Consider the following 8,555-nt stretch of genomic DNA (forward strand, 5'->3'; position numbering starts at 1 on the left):
GGTTGAGGATGTGGGTGCCTGTGTCAGTACAGAGGAGGGTTGGTGCAATATTAGATTCTTAACACTTGCAGAGTGTCTAGGTTAATTCTTCAATTTCTGATCAACATTGAGGTGACTTTTTCTAAGGTGAAAGACAGTGACTTATTATATTATTTTACATGTTTATGTTGATTTTTTCACTTAATCTGATGAAAAGGCTGACATTTCTTCAACATGATTTTGGAAGCTTTGTCCAGTGTCAGATGACTGCACATAGGATGGATGGTCCTGTACCTTCTACTCTATCCCATGGGTCTTCTGCTTTGGTGCCAGTGCCATGCTGGTTTTGTTACTGCAGCTCTGTCACATAATTGAGGTCAGATGTTGTCATCTCCCGGTTTGCTCTCTCTGCTTAGGATTGCTTTGGCTATTGGGTGCTTGAAATTTCTCCACACAAATATAAAGACTTTTTTTTATTCTTTTAAGAACATTTTTGGTATTTGTTGGAGATCTCATTGATTCTGGTGACATTTGGGTTGGTTTGGCCATTTGATCATATTCATTTTGAGGGTCTTTCCTTATCTAAGGACTTCAGTTTCTCCCTGTGATGTTCATTTTTTCCAATATATAAATCTTTCATGTCCTTGGTTGAATTTTTTCCAAGTACTTTTAAGGTTATTTAGAATGGAACCATTTTCCTTATTTCTTTCTCAGCAAGCTCACTCCAGTAATAAAGGAAAGTGGTTTATTTATGTGTGCATGATGTATTCAGCTTCAGTGATAAAGATGCTTATCAGATCTTGAAGCATTATTTGTCTAACATGAAAATTAATTATTTTTATCTACTGTTAGGAACAATTTTATGAAAATGATTTGTATCTTTTCACATGGGGAATTGCTTTAAGAAGCTAAGAAAATAGGCAATGTTTGAAAAACACATGTAAGTAGCTGCCTACAGACCAGTTTCTTCCTATTGATCTCAGGTGGCAAGAGAGAAAAGCAAGAACAGCTTCTGTACAATAAACAGGAGTGAAGACCTACAATGAAACTGTGACAAAAGCTAAATTGTTCAATTCACTGATTCTACAACTGTCCAAAACCATCTGTCTGTGCAATCCTATTTCCTAAAGAATAAACACATAGCAAATTGGTTCTAAGAGAAAAAAAAAACCTACTGAGATAATTCAACAGAACTTCTGGCATTAGAGGGAAATGATGAAACTATCCAAATGATGAAACCAAGACATTCCAGTCTCAGAACTGAAATTAAGCATCAAGATCCATATGACTTCTCTAAAGGTGATTCTAGGGAAAAATTAAGCTGCTCCTCTTCTCTGTCTTCCTTGTGTTCGAGTTCACCTAACTCAGTCTGGACCCTGTCCTTGGAAGCCAGGTTCCACGTCCATGATGAGGTCCTCTTGTCCTCTGCTCTGTCCTGGGTCTCTTGGGCTCCCCTCTCATGTGGTCAGTCTGTTTCTATTCCCACAACCCATGAAGGTTCCTTCATTTTCTTGGTGTTGTTCATGTGATTCTCTCAGCCTGTCCTGTGGCTGTCCCTCCAGGTCTTCTTCAGTGTCCCTGACACTCACTTCTCCTTCACCTTGATGTTGGGTCCCATCTGCATCCTCACTGCTGCTGCTGAGATCACGACTCTCTCTTGAAGCTCATCAGGCTCCAAGGAGTCATGGGCCTGTCTGTGGCCAGACATTCCTGGTGACGAGACAGCAAGGCCTTGATTTTCCCTCTTTTTTGTTTCATGTTCAGCAATTTCTTCCCAGGAAGAAACTGGTCGTTGGCAACTATTTACCTGATTTTCACACAGTACCCATTTTCCCTGAGTACTGACAGCTTCAGCTTCTGTGCTCAGCAACCCTTCACTCCTTTTCCCACACCTGGAGATTCAATATACTGCTTCTTTGCTGCCTTCTGGAACCTTCTCTGTCTGACATTTTCAGTGGCAGAGTAAGTCCAGGATCCCAGACAAACTTTTCCTCTTTGTCCTTATCTATTGTTCTTGCTTGCCTCCTGCTGCTTGGCAGAGGGGTCGCCACAGAGTGTCGCTGCACTGAGTTCAGACAGGCCCTGAGATCCCGCTGAAGCCTGTGCTCCCAGGACCACACTGAGTGCCCAGCAACCCCACACGGAGAGGCCCAGAAGAGGATCCCGAAGGCCCTGATGGAGACCTTGGATCTTCCAGATGCTGGACCACCCCCACCAGCAAGCATCGGGTTCAGCTCTTCCTCTCCCATGGAGCCCTTTAATTTCCTGGTCCTGCTCCAGTTCTCTGGCTAGAGTTTTAGGACCATGGACACAGCACACATGATCCAAGAAATAAAGAGGTGGCTCCTAGAAAACAGAAAGATTGAAAACCCTCGACAAAATAAAGGAAATAAAGACAAAAGTCTCAAATCAACAAAATTAGACGAAACAGTGACATTGATACAGGCACTTCTGAAATCCACAAGATTATTAGAAATATTTTCAGGAAATATCCTCCAGTGAACCAGAAAAACTTGAAGAGACAGAAAACTCTAAACACGTGTGACCTACACAAATTGAAGCACAAGAATCTAAATATCTGAGATGGAAAAATACTAAGCAATGGAGTTGAAGAGCCATTAAATCCTTCAAAGAGAGAAAAGCCCCGAGGCAGATTGATTCTCAGCTGATTCTAAGAGAACATTGAAGAATAGATGAGGCCAACCTCCCCACATTATTCCATGAAATGGAAAAGAAGAAAACACTGAAGAAAAACATCCTGTAAAGCCATCAACACCGGGGTACCAAACCAGACCTAGACACATCCAGAAAGACTTCAGACCAGTATTGATGAGCATAGACGTGAGATTCCTTAATAAAATATTGGCCCAGTGCATTCTGGGACATATAAGGATTTGGGGCCCATGATCTAGTGGGTCTCACCACAGGGCTCTGAAGTCAGTTCAGGATATACAGATCAGTAATATAGTGTCCACATGTGATTCCTCACATTAATAGAGAACATGAGTCACACCATCGCATCAACCAGAGCAGAAAAAGCATTTGAGAAAGTCCAGCCTCAATCATGAGTAAGGACTGGAGAAGCAAGCAGCATGAGGGATGGACCTGAACCTCATAAAGGTGACATGTGACAAACCCAAGGCCACCACCATCCTGAATAGAAATAGCCTGAAAACAGTTCCTCCAAGCTCAGGACAGGACAAGGGTGTCCACTCTCCCACTCTGATTCCCCGGGGTCCCTGCACTGCCCACTTTGACACAGGAGCATTTTCCCATGAACAACATGCAGAGCAGCATTATTGAGGCTGAAGTGACTGCTCTGGGGTCACCAGGGTCTTAGTCTTAGGAAGCTCAGTGGACCCTGATGAGTCTTTTCCCATGAAGGAGGAACATCATTAGGATTCCCTGATTAAGTCCACCTTGGGATTCTCTGTACAGTAAACAGGGAGCTAGCCCAGGGTTGATGTCCCAGACACCTCAGGCTCATGGTCCTCCTGGATCCCAAGGAGTCCCTGAGAGTCAGCACAGGTTCTCTAGCACTTTTGCTGCTTCTAAAAGGAATGTGTGGGGTTGAGGATCAGGTGAGTTTCCTGCAAGGGGACAGGCAGCCAGGCTGAGTCACCACAGCAGCTGAGCACTAGTGAGTGGCAGGGGGCTCTCTAAGCAGCCCACTCAGTAAGCCCTGTCCTTGCTAAAATTGGCTCACCACAGACCTGGAACCTAAGAACAGGACCCTGACTGCCCAGGTCCTGCCTGAGACTCCAGGTGGCCCTGCCCTGAATTGTCCACAGCAGTCTTGGGAGGGGCAGAGGGGAGACCTGATGGTCATCCAGGCAGGGAGTGTGATGACCACTATGCAGGAGCTGCTGAGAGGGTGAGTCTGATGTCCTCCATTGCTGCCCTGCTTAACTCTGGCCCAGAAAACAGCCACCACAATGACCAGCACAGCCAAGAGCTCTCTGCTGTGGAAGCCCTCACCAGGACAATCAGGACACAGTCTAGGGGACTTCAGACACCAGAGGCCATTAGGGTCAGTCAAGTTCTCTCCTTGGTCCTGTGGCCATAGCCGCCCTCATAATCAATCCTCCTGAACCAATTTGCTGTTGCTATTTGTACAACTGCCAGGGAAGTGAACAGGACCTACCTGCTTCCACCTCGAGTGGAGGCCAGATGTAGGACACACATGGCCCTATCCATGTCAACACACCAGAGTGACAGAGGGTAACAGGTCCCCCAAGCCACAGCCAGCAGGAACCCCCATCACTTGTCCATGTTGACAAGAGTCTGCCTCCTTCTGGGCATCCTCACCACTTGGAAGAGGCCCAAGCTCTTACCAATGTTTGGAATGGACCCAGGTGAGCAGGGTCTAAACCACATTGAATCACAATGTATGCAGTTTGTTGTCCAAAGGACAACCTTGTCTCTTCACAGTCCAGAGCAAGGTCCGTGGAGAAACTTGTAGCTCAGTCATGAGTCACCCAAAGCCTTCCAGCACCTCATGAGCTTTGGGTTTATAGGAATCATCTCTGAATGACATAGATTGCAACATTCAGATGTTCCATCAAACTCTGGAACCCCAAGCCCAAACATGAGCTTATGGTGACTGCACATGTATTAGAATCACAGTTCTGTAACTTAGGATCAGATATAGGTGTGTATAGCATGCACTTCTGTAATCTGTTAACACACACACACACACACACACACAAAGCCATTATTCCTATGTCCTCTGGGAGGTGAGCCTTGTCACCAGTTCCCAAAGCCCTCTGTCATTTGTGGATACATCCTGCTCCCTGAAAGTCCCACCATATGTCCCATCTGGAATGAGGGCTCCCTGGTCCTGGTGACATGCACCCCAGGAAAGGGATGGACCTTCCTGAGGGCATAGTCAGCCACCTCCTGCAGAGAATGGTGTCTGCTCCTCTCTCCACATCCTTGATACAAGCCTCACCACATGAAGATGCACAATGAGGCCCCAGGTTGAACCACAGGCCTGCTCACTCACATTCAGGGTCTTCTCCAGCTGGAAGGGGTTTTCTAGGATGGGAACCTGCTCAGGGGAATATGGGGACATTCTGGTTCTTCTTCCTTCCAAATGTGAGGTCTCAGGGATTCAGGGAGGAAGAGGTGGGACCACTGCATCTGAGTTCATGATTCACTCTGGTTCTTTGTTCCCAGGTCCTCTCCCTGGTGCAGCTTCAAGAGTGGGGACCTGGGTGGTGAAGTCCTAGAAGACACTGTCCGTAACCTGCAAAGTCTCAGAATACTTCATTACCACAGGTTACTGCTGGAGGTTCATCCATCAGCCTCCTGGGGTGGGGTTGCAGAGAATGGGGCTCACTGATGGTAATGGAGGCCTAACTTATAACCCCTCCCTGAAGAGTGGAGTTTCCATGTACAGAAACCCATGTAAGAACCAGTTCTCCCTACAGTTGAGATCTGTGACCAACAAGGATGTGGCTGTGTATGACTGTGCAAGACCACAGTGAGGGTACTTCAGGGTGACCTCAGGCACAAGCCTCCCTGCATGGTAGCTAAGAACAAACAGGGACATTAGGACCAGCAGGGAACTCAGGACGAGCAGGGGACCAGAATCAGTAGCAGAAAATCAGGACCAACATGAGAAGCTCAGACCAGGAGTGGAGCTCAGGACAAGCAGGTGTCTGGGGAACCATGAGGGACAGGAAGGGACCAAGGAGCAGGTGCAGAGAGGAAGCTGGGAGTGAGGGGCTTCCTGTAGGCCTGTGGGGTTTCCTCTTCTTCTCAACCTTATAGAATCTTAGAGACCCTGAAATGCACCTGCTGTAGAGGACCTGGGGAATGTCCAAGCCCCTGGCATAGAGAAGACTCTTTGTTAAAATTTCCTGCATTTATAAATACATATTTTCTTAGTCTCATTCTTATGAATTTCTCTGAGAGGCAAACACACCTTGTACACAACTGAAAGTAGACTGCAGTCTGCACAACTCAAGGACCTTTGGAGAATGGAAACATCAGAGTCATTACCCTCATCTGAAGGTCAGTCTGCTGTGTTGTCGTCAAGAGGAACAGCTGCATGTAGGACTCTGTCTCTGATTAACAATGAGGGCTTCCTGCCTGTCCTGGTGGTCTGAGGACTCCCAACCCTTCTGCTGCACCACCAACAGTCCTGGTCCTCTGGCTTCACCCCACCACCATGGACAGCCCCTCTGCCTGGAGGGAGCAGAGAGGGGAGCCTGACTGGACTCAGGGCAGTGACCTGGATCCTCATCCCCAGGAGGCCTTGCTCAAGGGAGAGGTGGGCAGCAGCATTCCTCCCTCAGCTCTCCTCTGCTGCACTTGTGGAGTTGCTCTTTGAATTTGTTCAGGTAACTCCCAGGAACATGGTCACTGACTGATTCTTGGTGGTTGTAAGGAAACTGCTTGGGACCTCCTCCCTGTCCTGATCCAACTGATACTCACTGTGCCCCTCTGGTGCTTCCCTGTGCTGCATTTCTGTTGGCTTCTGACTCTCAATTTCCATCTCCAGCTTCTGCTAACTTCCTGATCCTGGGCCCTGGGGACAATTTTCTTGCAGATTTCAGCATCATAATCAAATAAATATCTTCTGTGGTGTCAGGTGGACCCAGGGCCCTGTGCATGGTGAAGCCTGCTCTACTGTTTCAGAGGACAGACAAAGAATGTACAAAAAGATAGCATGAAATACTTTTATTTGGCTGAAACCAGGTGCAGAAGGCACAGCTTTTGCTGTGATCAATCAGTCTCCTGAACCCTGAGTTCAGGTAGGTTCAGAATTTTATACCCAGTAGGTAAAAGAAAGGGCTCAGAGGTTCACAGTCTGCAGAAGTTCACATAAAAGCAGGTTTTTCTCTCACTGCTCTGGGCAAGTTAACTCTTCAAGTACAACACCTGAGAAGGGGGGAGCTTCTTCTCCCCTTTCTTTCCTCCCCTGCCAGCTGTTACCATGGAGTCCAGTTGTAACTTATCTTATCTTAGGAATGTAGACATCTCTGTGAAGCCCAGCTTAAGGCCAGAGGCCTTGTTAAAAGATTCCTCTTTTTATTATCACATTTTGCATTTGTAAACACACTTCTACAAACTAGTATACTGGATAAATGTTTGTGAAAAACTAGTAAAGGGGTGGGTGTTCGGCATCTGGAGTGCAGATTTCACCCAGGCCACGGCCAAATAAATAGAGCAACTGGGAAAATAGAAAGTTTACCTACATTGAACTCTAGTAGAGACTCTTTTCCTGATAATCCTAAAATCAATATCATAAAAATTTCTGGAGAAGCTTAGTTAAGATTTTCTGTGGAGGAGGGGGAGACACTACAATTTTACCCTTTGATGAGTCTCCTCATAATTGAATTCTTTGGATTGAAGAGAATCATTGCCATCATCTTGACTTAAAGCCTTATATAATGTCAAGACCTTAGCTGCCATCCTCCATTCATCAGCAGCTTCTAGAGTAAACCCAATGGTTTTAATGCACAATGGAGCCAAACATGGGAGCAATAATCAGGTGAGTAGCAGAATACCCACTATACCAATGATGCTTTTAAATCCACCAAGAGTGGAAACCTTCTCACCAAAGCGTGTTTGGATCCCAAACTTTAATGCTCCTCTAGGTGTGAACTAGCACGTGTGCTAGTGTTCTTGTGTTGTTGGCTATATCCTGGACTGCTTGCCCATTGTCATTTATTTGGATGCAACAATCTGAGCTTTCAACTCTCCACAGATTTCTCTGACCTCAGCCTGTAGGTAATCTAATGCCAAGAGGTTTTGATAGTTAGCAGCTCATATCTGGGTATGTTGTATGCCTAGGAAGTGAAAGGCTGTGGCAATCTGATTAATAATAATTTTGAGTACAACTTGTAAGTGAATAATTCTATTCAGCATGTAAATAGGAGTTCTATAGCCCCAACTTCCATCGTGTGCCCAGTTGTGGGACCATAGGTGGTAATAATCCTGTGAGGTGGCCAGTTATCTTCATCCCAAGATTGGTGACCTCCTAAACCAAGTTCTTTCCCAATGGATCTATCTTTTTTTTTTCACCCAGAAAAACACAGTCATCTCTAGGTTATCACAAGCCTCAGAACTACAATTTCAAAGAATAATTACACACACACACACACACACACACACAGACATTAATGTTACATTTATATGTATATTAATAGGTGGGGGTGTGTGGAAAGATAGAGAGAGAGAGTGTAGAGAAAGAGTGTGTTTGAGTTCTGGACAAAAATGCAAAACTTTTGAAACATATATATTTTCTTTTCATATGTAAGTAAAATGAAAATTATCCAAAATTAAAATCTTCATTTACACCTAAAAAAAAAAAGAAAGAAAAACAGTCACCTATCTATGGCATTCCTCTGGTGAGAAAGGTCCTAAACATGTTTTTACCACCTCTTGGTTATAGTAATTGGCTTGACACATGGCTCACATGATCTCCACTGTTGAACTAGGAGTAGGGTAGAGCCCCTTAAGGTTATCAAAGAAAACCAAACTAAATAATAGACTAACATTTTGATTAGCATAGGTTAAACAACATAAATTAACAAAGCCAAAAATAATACCAAACAAATCTTAGA

General features: G+C 45.2%; 1 pseudogene; it reads right to left on the bottom strand.

The window, feature by feature from the left end:
- Positions 1–1,252: 1,252 nt before the first annotated feature.
- LOC113176991 (transcription initiation factor TFIID subunit 7-like) lies at positions 1,253–2,228 on the bottom strand (annotated as a pseudogene).
- Between the last annotated feature and the right edge of the window lie 6,327 nt (positions 2,229–8,555).

This window comes from Urocitellus parryii, chromosome 6 (assembly GCF_045843805.1).
Source record: "Urocitellus parryii isolate mUroPar1 chromosome 6, mUroPar1.hap1, whole genome shotgun sequence".
Lineage (NCBI taxonomy): Eukaryota > Metazoa > Chordata > Mammalia > Rodentia > Sciuridae > Urocitellus > Urocitellus parryii.